Genomic DNA, 11,442 nt, shown 5'->3' on the forward strand with positions numbered 1-11,442 from the left:
ACCACGCTGAATGCATCTGCAGGTTAGATTTTCCAAAAAACCTATGAAAATCTAGATTCATACCAGCAAACACATTTGGCTGGTAAACATATCCCATTTTCTCCCAGATTCTGTTGGGAAATATGAATTGAGTCTGACTATATTAAGTAATCTACAAATCTCATCAAACAGATTATATATGCAAGCTGACTTTTTTTGACACATCGATACAACACACATGCACTCACACGAATGTGCATGCACGCACACACACTGAGGTACACATGTACCACATGAACCAAGAATATTTGATTGAACAATGCAATTCCTAATGATCTGGTTATCGCATTTACAAGGCATATATATGCTGATCTTGCTCTTTTATGGACGTATTGTTTCACATCATCCATGGTGTATATACCACTTGGTCCAAACATGTTCTTTCAGTTATTGACCTAATGCCGTTTTGGTGGGAAAATTCGTCATAAAAAATTTATTGGCCGAACGCACCGCTCAGTCCAGGAAGTCCATTGTTTGGCCTCAGTTGAGAAATTGGTATAACTAAATCCAAACTAATGAGGCTTAAGGGCCTGTTTGGAATCTCGAAGTTGGGATGGGCGTTTATGTATTTGGTGGTCCTGTTTGGAATACCACGTTTATGCATTTGGGATGGGAAGTGAGGCCCTTTCACCCTTGTATTTACACTAAATCATGGATTTGGCAGCTAATGCCAAATCCAGGATCTGGCAGTTGCTACTTCTTCAAATGCATAAACGCCCATCCCAGCTACAGATTCCAAACAGGCCCTTAGGAGCGTTTGCTTGTCACAGAAAATACAAGTTTTATGTAGAAAGCCCTAGGAAAACGTGTATTTTCTATGCCAACAAGCAAACACAAAAAACTATATCCTCATTCTCACGAGGATCTCGTTTCTATGAAATACCCAAAATGCAGGGTATCTTTTTCTGTCCACCCCTCATCGGGAAACGATTTTGTGCATACCATTTCCTTTCACCATTGAGGAGTCCCCACCCTTGGCGATGCCTCTCACGCCCAACCCTTCCTCCCTTTTGCACTTCTCTTTCACCTTCCCTCGTTCTCACTTGCATCTTCTTTCTTCCCCTCTCCTCTTTCAAAAAATATTCTTTCTTCCCCTCTCACCCTCCTTTTTTGTCTTCCTCGTTGCAAGATTTTGACTCTCTTTTATTTTTTCTTTACTCCCTGATTTTTCTCTTTGATCTCTCTACTGTCAAAGTATAACTCTCTTAAAAACATCAGATAAGAAAGATTCAATTAAAAGAAAAAATGGTGATGTCCCTTCTGAATTTTTGTTGACTCTATTGCTATTTAACTCCCACATTTTAGACCCATTTTCCCTTGGTCATCCTTTATTGAGATGGTTAATAGCTTGATAAAGTTCAGCCAAAATTATATGAGATACTTTGATACAAGTTTCTATCCTTTTCGACAGAGAAAGCTGGGCACTAACTGCTCTTACCAGACGAGCGGAGCCCCCCTTGGTAGTACAAGTTTGGCTTCTTAAAAATATATGTACATGTTTTAAAGAAATTGACGCGAAGTATACATTTTCATAAACCTACTTACAAATTAAAATAGTTAAATGTGCATATATAATAATATGATAATAATCTTGTGTAAACTATATTACTTGAAAGCAATAGAGTTAATAGCTTGATACGAGATACTTTGATACATATACTTAAAAGCAATAGAGTTACTTAAATTGTATCAAGCCAAAATTATATGAGATGGTTAATAGCTTGATAAAGTTCAGACAAGCTCAAACATGCCCTGCTCTGTTCATATTTCCGAAATTATTATGATATCTGTCACGACTCACGAGGTAATAGTAATACTGTACATTAGGATTGTGACATGAGCGCTTTATTGTGCTTGCGACCGTCCTCAGACGCCTCAGTCGTAATTGTATTAGGATTTCTAATTTAATGTTGGCTTATATGTCAACAAAAGCACCAGTGGTCTAGTGGTAGAATAGTACCCTGCCACGGTACAGACCCGGGTTCGATTCCCGGCTGGTGCATTCATTTTTAGATTTCTATTTCAGTTTTTACATTTATATTATATTCCACTCAATTAAGCCTCACAGGTTAGGCAAGGCAAGACTGGTTGAAGAACATAGAGAGTTTGGTAACCGAAGTGTTTTTGTTTGTCACAACCTATTGATCCGTGACAGACTCAGATCCTCATCACAAGTTCGAAACCTACGAGTGACATCCTTTGCAACGGTGGGTTTCCGCAGAAACGGTGGTTTCCGCTGTTTGTGTTGTCATGGTGAGTCCCACTAATTAATGCACACCCGTAGATCTGATTAAGACCCACAAATTTTCAATGTAAAAATGATCAAAAATATTATTTTACCCGGTATGGTCAGAGTCTGATTCATGTAGTTCTTATCGGGTCCGGATATGATTTCTATTTCAGTTTTTACATTTATATTATATTCCACTCAATTAAGCCTCACAGGTTAGGCAAGGCAAGACTGGTTGAAGAACATAGAGAGTTTGGTAACCGAAGTGTTTTTGTTTGTCACAACCTATTGATCCGTGACAGACTCAGATCCTCATCACAAGTTCGAAACCTACGAGTGACATCCTTTGCAACGGTGGGTTTCCGCAGAAACGGTGGTTTCCGCTGTTTGTGTTGTCATGGTGAGTCCCACTAATTAATGCACACCCGTAGATCTGATTAAGACCCACAAATTTTCAATGTAAAAATGATCAAAAATATTATTTTACCCGGTATGGTCAGAGTCTGATTCATGTAGTTCTTATCGGGTCCGGATATGATTTCTATTACAATAGACCCAATTAGTCCCTGATTCGGATATAATATCATACCCAAAAACCTGGTCCAAATTTGATTCCATCTGGGTCTAACCCGACCCAAGCCGACCCGACCCGACCCGACCCGTTGACACCCCTAGTAATAACCCAAGTGCTGGCTGGCCTCTTGTAAATTTGGGATACGTCAAGAGGCCTTCGGTACATTATTCCCGATGGCCGGAAAAGTGAACTTGAACCACCAAGTCACCGACCGTTAAATTCAAAAATCTGTATCTCTGACTATTGATGCTACCTCTTCATTCAAACGCTCTTCTTGGCTTTCTTCACCATTTACGTCCAAAGAAAGAAACCCATCTTCTGAGTTGCATATTCCTCGTTTCCCGCCTCTCTTCCCTTCACCAAAGGAAACCCCATCTCGTCCAATCATTCCAGAACCCTTATTCGCCCTCATTCGCTTCCATCCTCCATGAGAACAAAGAACTCAAGCCTCTTCGCCAGACTCATGCCAATATCATCACGTCTGGTCTTCAATGCAACGTCTTCCTGTCGAACAGGTTGCTTTATGCATACCTCTCATGTAGGGATTCAAGAACCGCAGAGGAGATCTTCCGAAGGATGCCATACAAGAATGTGGTGTCCTGGACCATTATGGTGAATGGTTACTGGAAACATGGATACCAGTTTGATTCAGTCATCCTTTTTCGTGAGATGATGGTTGCAGGCGTCTCGCCAAATTCGGTTACTGTTGTGAGTGTTCTGCCTGCCTGCTCCGGTTTGGGCCTGCTCCTGGCTGGGAGATCAGTTCATGGTTATATGATTGTGCAAGGTTTCAAGGTCAATGTCTATGTAGAGACTGCAATTTTGGATATGTATGTCAAAGGTGGTAGTCATGATGATGCGCACAAAGTGTTCGATAGAATGTCTGAAAGAAACGTGGTTTCTTGGAATGCAATGATCAATGGTTATGTTGAAGTTGGTGATCTTGAAGGAGCGATGGAAATGTTTAAGAAGATGAAACGTATTAGATTAATGGTTGATGGTTTTACCATGTCGAGTTTGTTGGGCAGTTGTGCAGAGACGGGGTGTCTTATACAGGGAACTCTTATTCATGGTCATGTTATTAGATGTGGATTTGAGAAAAGTGTTCATGCGGGTACTCTCTTGATGGATATGTATGCGAAAAGTGGGCTTATAGGTGATGCATTTCAAGTTTTTGATTGGTTACCATGTAAAGATGCTGTTTCTTGGTCAATAATGATCTCAAGTTTTGCTCAACTTGGAAATGGAAGTAAAGCTGTAGAACTCTTCAATCAAATGATGGCAGCTGGTATTTCTTTGGATTCAGTTTCTCTAATAGACTATCTTTCTTTATGCAGTCGATTGGGAGCTCTGTGGCGAGGGAAATGCCTTCATGGATTGATGATGAAGACTGGTTTAGAACTTGATACTTCTGTTGGAACCGCACTGATAGACATGTATTCAAAATGTGGAAGCTTGGTGAGTGCAAAAAACTTCTTTGACGAGATGGATGTAAAGGATATCATTTGCTGGAATGCCCTGATTACGGGCTGTGGAATAAATGGTTGTGGGAATGAAGCAGTTGGCCTGTTTTGGCAAATGAAGAGCTTAGGTTTTCAACCAAACAACTCCACCTTTGCGTCCATCTTGTCTGCCTGCAGCCATGCAGGGCTGGTGGACCAGGGTCTTCAACTCTTTCAGAACATGGTGAAAGAATCAATTTTGGTACCTAATATGCAGCATTATGCTTGCCTAGTTGATCTCCTTGGCCGAGCAGGCCGTTTACATGATGCATATAAGCTGTTAAATAACATGCCTTTTGAGCCAGACATGAGCGTTTTAGGTGCTCTTCTCAGTGCCTGTAAAATCCATGATGAAACAGTCATTGGTGCTGTTATTTCCAGGAGGATTTTTGAGCTGGACCCAAGCGATGCTGGATATTATGTTCTGTTATCCAACTGGTATGCTGGTTTGGGGAATTGGGATCAAGTTGAGATGACTCAAAACTTAGTGAGATTAAAAGGTATAAAGAAAGACCCTGGTTGTAGCTTGATTGAAGTCGGTGGGGATATTCATGCGTTTGTTCTTGAAGATGCATATCATCCTGAGTGTTCTCAATTAAGTACATTAAAGGTTAAAGAGCTTGATACAACAGATCATAGTAAGCAGATCAGGTCATATTGTATATAACCGAGTCATATTCAGTCCCCACTGCACATCTCGATTGGGAACAGTCATCTCACTGGGGAATTGTGAGTGGGGCCCATGCACATGTCCATCAAGTGATATGTGCAGTAGGGATTGAACATAACTGATAAATGGATTATATACAATATGACCTGATCTGCTCTCCTTGCAGTAATGGTTCAAGGACAGAAATCTGTGCTTCTGTAGAGAAGCTTAAGCCATAATGATACAGCAATCAGCACCTTGCATGATAATCATAATGGGAAGCGTCCATTTCTGCCATGAGTAAGCCACAGTGACACTTAATTATTGGGCTGCATGTAGTCTTGTGAGAATATATATTTGGTAGTTGCTACAGTCGAGTGTACATATTTTTTTAACATTTTATTGAATGTTTTTGTGGATCAAACCTACAGATATGATGTAGATAGTTTATTTACTATCAATGACATACAATGCACCTTCACATTCGGAAAACCATGTTTTGTATCGAAACAACTTCATCCAAGTGTGTTCATGATAATCAAGCCGCCATGTTGAACACTAAATTGAGAAGGCAAACCATGCACCTACAAATATGCACCTTTATTGAATGTTTTTGTGGATCAAACCCTACAGATATGATGTAGATAGTTTATTTACTGTCAGTGACATACAATGCACCTTCACATTCGGAAAACCATGTTTTGTATCAAAACAACTTCATCCAAGTCTGTTCATGATAATCAAGCCATGCTGAACACTAAATTGAGTAGGCAAACCATGCACCTATGACTTCCTGCTAGATAATATTGTACACTCAACTGCAGTACCAAACATTTTGCAGTTTATGATGTTTAACACTTGCTTGGGATTGGTTAAACCCAGATTTGACCCGGATTCAAACATATTTGGTTATCCGAATTTTCCTTCTCCATGTAGGATATTCAACCATGCAGGATATTCAACCAAGCTAGATACACATTCAGATTCATCAAAGGTAAATACAAACTCATTGAATTGGTTTTCTCTTGGCAAAGAAACAACTATTGGAAGAAAGATTCAGATGTGTGGAAGGGTATTGCCAATGTGTTCAATATGTTCATGCAGTTCGTTCACCTAGATAGACGTGGGCAATGGGTCAGGCCCGCGGGACAGCCCACCATGGGCTTGGGCCTATAAATTAGGACCAAGCTCGTTCCGAAGTGGGCTTTTGGCCTGGCCCAATTATGCCCACAAACCTAATGAGCAGGCCGTGGCCTAATGGTTTCGGTCGGCCTAGTCAATGGCCTGCTCCATTAGCAAGTTGGGCAGGCCCGTTGCCTACTCCTACACTTAGGTGCCAATAACTTCATATCTTGGAAACAAATGAAGTGTGATTTCTTTACCATCTCATCTTATTGGAGAGCATGCCTTAAACCACTTGGCTTCTGAAATCAACCCTATGGAGTTGTTGGTTGTAGCTTGAATTGAACTATGACTCACCTTGACACATAAAAAAGTGTTTTTTGGACTCTTGTTTAGAATTTTATATGATACGAAAAATATAAACCATATGATGTTTCTTAATGAATAAGGATTTTAACTTTGAGAATTACAAACAGTGCGGGGAGAAATACTTCTTGGCTTGAGGGAGAGAGAAAAGAGAAGGTATCACTCTTTTGGTGCTGAAAGATGGTGGTTTTGCTCTCTTGTGTGGTTCTCCGATTCTTGGAGCTTTTTTTAAATTTTGAGAGAAGTGTGAGAGAGAATGTGATAATTTCTTCTTGATGACAGAGGAGAAGGTTTGAGTTGCACGCATTGATCTTCTTGGTGGTCGAACGACATGTGCAATTATTTTCTTTTATAGTTTTCTTTATTCTCTTATATCAATGATTGATTATATTAATAAAAGGTCTCGATACTCTCTTTGTGGATGTAGGTAGTTTTGCCGAACCACGTAAACAATTTTTCTCATGCGATTATTTGCTTTTTTGATAGTTTTATTTTGATTCTTTGTGTTTGCTAATCACATTAATTTTATATCCGACCTAGTGTGATCCTGAGACAGGCCCTAAAATCACAAGCGGTATCATAATTATTGGTTGTAGGGAAGATCATATATGACCTTAAAGGTGATGAATATTAAGTTTGAGATGAAGAAATTTGATGGCAAATGAAACTTTGCATTATGACAATGAATGGTTAATGATCTGTTGATTCAATGGAGTGTTTACAAGGCAAAAAAAAAACTTTATTGCAGGTAGAACAGAAAGTTGAGAAGAAAAGAATGAGTGATGATTCTTCATTAAGATCTTTTCCGATTCAATCATGTGATATCTTACTATAGAAGATAGTTACATTTCAAAGAAAGATCGTTCATGCTCATGAGAAATAGGCATAGGATGATGATGTGATAGTGTATTTTTTGTCAACTGAATACGCATGTTCGTGCATGAAAAATATGACTTCTACATGTAAAAAAAGCAAAACAGTAAAGAATGCATAGTTCAAGGTTGACCTGATTTTGATCTCTTCTATGAGCTAGATTACTTGGGTTCTAAGGAAAGTGGGTGTTTAAAGAGAGTTGGTTGAAGAGAATTCAAGCCAAGGTAGAGAATGTTGGTTGTAGCTCTATTAGACTAAGATTCACCTTGCCACATGAAGAAGTTTATTTTTGAACTCTTGTTTAAAATCTCATATGATATTAGAAATATGAATCATATGAGGTTCCTTGATGGATAATGACTTTACCTTTGAGAATTATAGATAGGGCGTGCTTTATTTTGAAAAGATGGAGATATCCTTCTTGACTTGAGTGAGAGAGAAAAGAGAGACTTTCTCTCTTTTGGTGTTGAAAGAGGGTGGTTTTGCTTTCTTATATGATTCTCCCATACTTGAGAGATAATGCAACAACTTCTTTTATGTGATAGGGAGAAAGGTTTGGATTATACATATTATCCTTTTGGTGAGTCAAATAACATGTGCAACAAAGATTGAGAGACTCTAAAATTTGACTGTTATCTCTTTACACTTCCCTTTTTAAACCAAATGGAGAATAATTTAATAAGCATAAGAAATTTTGGTCGTTGTCTCTTTTTCACTTTCTTTTTTAAACCAATTGGGGTGGTTGTAGTTGTCATGTATAATGCTTAAGGCGGACATAAGCTTTTCAAGAACATCTCCAAGACCTCTAAATCCTATAAAATTGGGTGCAATACAAGATAGAAGCTTCCAAATTAAATCATTTGTAAGATTCCATTGAACTGTCTATAGGGCGAGAAAAACTCATACGACATTATTTTTCCAACCTCTCTCTCTCTCTATATATATATATATTAAAACTACAATTTTAATAGCTTTGGATCTAAGCAACAAAGCATTGGTAACCTTGGGTCAACAATTAAAGAAAGAGCTTCTACTCATTGTCTATGTAGAGAGAGTCCTTTAGAAACTTAACAAGAATTATGTATAATAAAAGCCACGTTGAAAGATCTTGACAACCAACGATTTATATCTCACAAAGTAGTAATTTTGTTTAAAAATCTAAAAGATATAGTCTATCAAGCAGAAGATGTACTAGACAAATACTATTGCAAATTGGGCATCCTTAAGGACAAGGCCCCAAAAGTATGCACTTCCCTTATATTGCCAACTAAGAAGGCAATCCTCCTTGTCGGTTTAAGACACAAACTAAAGATGATAAACAAAAGTCTTCATCAAATAAACCTTAAGAGGGACATATACGAAATACGTTTCTTCAAACAAGTATCCATTGGACAACTTATTTTAAGAAAATCTTTAGATGACCCAACAAAAAATGAGAAAGAGAGAGATAGAGAGATCTTATGAAGAGAAGAAGCTAATGGAGGAACCCAACGAGCTGAGAGGCATCAATGTTAGGGCAGGAGGACTGGGAAAGACCACCTTAGCCAAAGATGTTTTCAATAGTGAAGAGGTATATGCCCATTTTGTTATATTTATGTGGTTTTGTGTGTTAGAAAGGCCAACAACCTTAGATATCCTCATAATGGTCCTATAAGAGTTTCTAGGAGCATAGAATAATACTAGCTCATCCCCAAGACTAGGTAACACATATCAATTAAATAAGACAACATTGAAAGGAAAACAAATCATTTTATACATAGAATGGTGGCAGGAGCTCATAGGCACTCTACAAGAATATGGTGGTTCAGGAAGCAAAATCCTAATCACCACCAGAAACAGTGGCATATCACGTTGCATGGACGTGTCACACCTCCACGACTTGCACATTTTTGGTGAAACCATTCTTCAGTAATCTGTACCTAGTTGCAAACATCAAAAGGAAAATAGTAGGAAGATATGAAGCATTTCCACGCATTGTTACTCACGCAGGAGCCACGATGCCACAAATAAACACGACAAACCAACATGGATGGATGCACAAGATATGAGAATATGGGCGAGAAAGACCCCGACCATCAACATTGTATTTTTTCATGTGTGCTCATGTATCAAATAATAATTTAGTCAGACTATGCATAGCAAAGGGTTGTATTTCAAATGACAACGAAGATAAAGATGTAGTGCTAAAGGCAATAACACACATTGATGACTTGGTTAATTGTTGTTTGATCATGAGAGAGGAAATTGATGGAAAGACAACATACAAGACGCATTGTGTTATCTTCACGATTTTACTATTTTCATTGCAAGGAAAAAGTATGTAGAGATGAAGTGTTTGGCATCTAAAAGGATAACCAATCCTAAAGAACCACATCATGTTTCATTGGCAAGCCAACAATATCCTATAGAAGAATTATTCCAGTATAGACAACCTCACACATTGGTATTGCATTGAATAGAAAGTGTATTGTAAAACTAGCAAAATTTTGATATTTTATGAGAAAAAAAAGGCGAATGTTAAAATATCATTCAAACTTGAGATGAGATTTGATTGTAATCTGAGCTTTTATTGGATTTGGAATGAATCTCGGATTGAGAATTTATTTCGAATTGGGTTTTGATTTTTAATCAAATTTAATATGGATTTGAGTTAAACTTAATTGAAATTTAATTTGAGTTTCAATATTGGTCAGAATTTGAATTGAGTGCACATTTGAATTTGGAGTCTCATTCAATTCAATTTTTTGAGTTCTATCGAATTTGGATTTCGACTTAGGAATCTAAATTTGGATCAGGTTTAAATTTAATTTAAATTTAATAAATATATCTCAAAAACTATAATTAGATTTGGGTTTGATTCAAATCTAAATTAAGATTTAATTGAATGTCAATTCAAGTTTGAATTATATAATAATTTAAATCCTTATCAAAATTGAACTTGAAATTTAAATTGAAGTAGGATATAATACCTGTGATTTTTAGAGTATTTATATAAAATAAAAATTAATAAATATTTTTATAAAAAATATAAAAATGCAAATTTGTCTAAGTTGAATGATTAAAAAAAGATCTTATAAAAAAATTAAAGTTGATTAAAATGAAATTCACAATCAGAACTAAATTTATGAAAAATATAAAATTTAATAAAATAATTGGTAAATTTCATCAAAATAAAGTCGAATATGATTTTAAACAAATTTAGAATAATTTGATATGAATGAAATCTAATTTTAATAAATTTAAATTTAGTTTCATGAGTTTGAAATCCAATTTAAAAAAATGAAAACAACTAAATTGTCCTACCGACTCTAGTGAAAATCGTACTCGAAGCTAATTCCAGTAGACATGATATTTCTAAGAAAAAAAATTTAGATAATTATGGTAAATCAGTATTTAAAAGAATTTCATATGCATTTGAAATAATTTGGAATATAAGTAGAGACATTTTATTTAAATTTGAAATGTAGCTTTGAAAATTTTGAAATCCAAAATATTAAACAAAACTGATTTATAAAATAAAGAAAATGTGGAATGAAAAATTGGATTTAACTACAATCCATAAAATAGTGGAGGTCCATAGGTGGTCCGTCCCCTATGGGGACCATCTTATGTGGCACCTCAAAGTTTAGTTAAAAACTAAATTTAAAACTTTAAATTAAAGACTTTTTAAAAGTTACCAAAAAACCAAGCTTTTAGAATAAAGTCAAAACTTACTAAAATTCAAGAGGGGAGACTCTCCCAAGGGGGAGTTGTGCTATCCTAGAAGGATCTAGGATGAGTTGGGTAGCTAAAAAAAAAGGAATAAGGAAAGAAAGGAGGAGAAAAAAAAAAGACTAAGTTAAACTTGCTTGCCAAGCAAGCACGTTTAACACAATTGGTAAATTGGAAAGGGGAAACCCCAAGAGAGGTGTTGTCCAGCCTATGGGGGGCTAAACCTTATAGTATATACACTATAGTATAGTATATGAATTAATAACTTAAACTAATTAAGAAGGAAGAAAAAAAATATATATATACAAAGCAATAGGAAAGAATAAAAATAGAAGAAAGAAAATTTAAAAAAAATATAGAAGAAAGGAAAGATAAG

At 36.5% G+C, this 11,442-nt stretch overlaps 1 non-coding gene and 1 pseudogene across 1 annotated transcript; both read left to right on the top strand.

The window, feature by feature from the left end:
- Window positions 1–1,970: 1,970 nt before the first annotated feature.
- TRNAG-GCC (transfer RNA glycine (anticodon GCC)) lies at window positions 1,971–2,041 on the top strand. Its single transcript has one exon. It is a non-coding gene; the product is annotated as a tRNA-Gly (tRNA).
- Window positions 2,042–3,419: 1,378 nt separating this feature from the next.
- LOC149830698 (putative pentatricopeptide repeat-containing protein At3g01580 pseudogene) lies at window positions 3,420–5,012 on the top strand (annotated as a pseudogene).
- Window positions 5,013–11,442: the final 6,430 nt, after the last annotated feature.

This window comes from Nuphar pumila, chromosome 8 (assembly GCF_984573655.1).
Source record: "Nuphar pumila chromosome 8, dmNupPumi1.hap1.1, whole genome shotgun sequence".
Taxonomy (NCBI): Eukaryota; Viridiplantae; Streptophyta; class Magnoliopsida; order Nymphaeales; family Nymphaeaceae; genus Nuphar; species Nuphar pumila.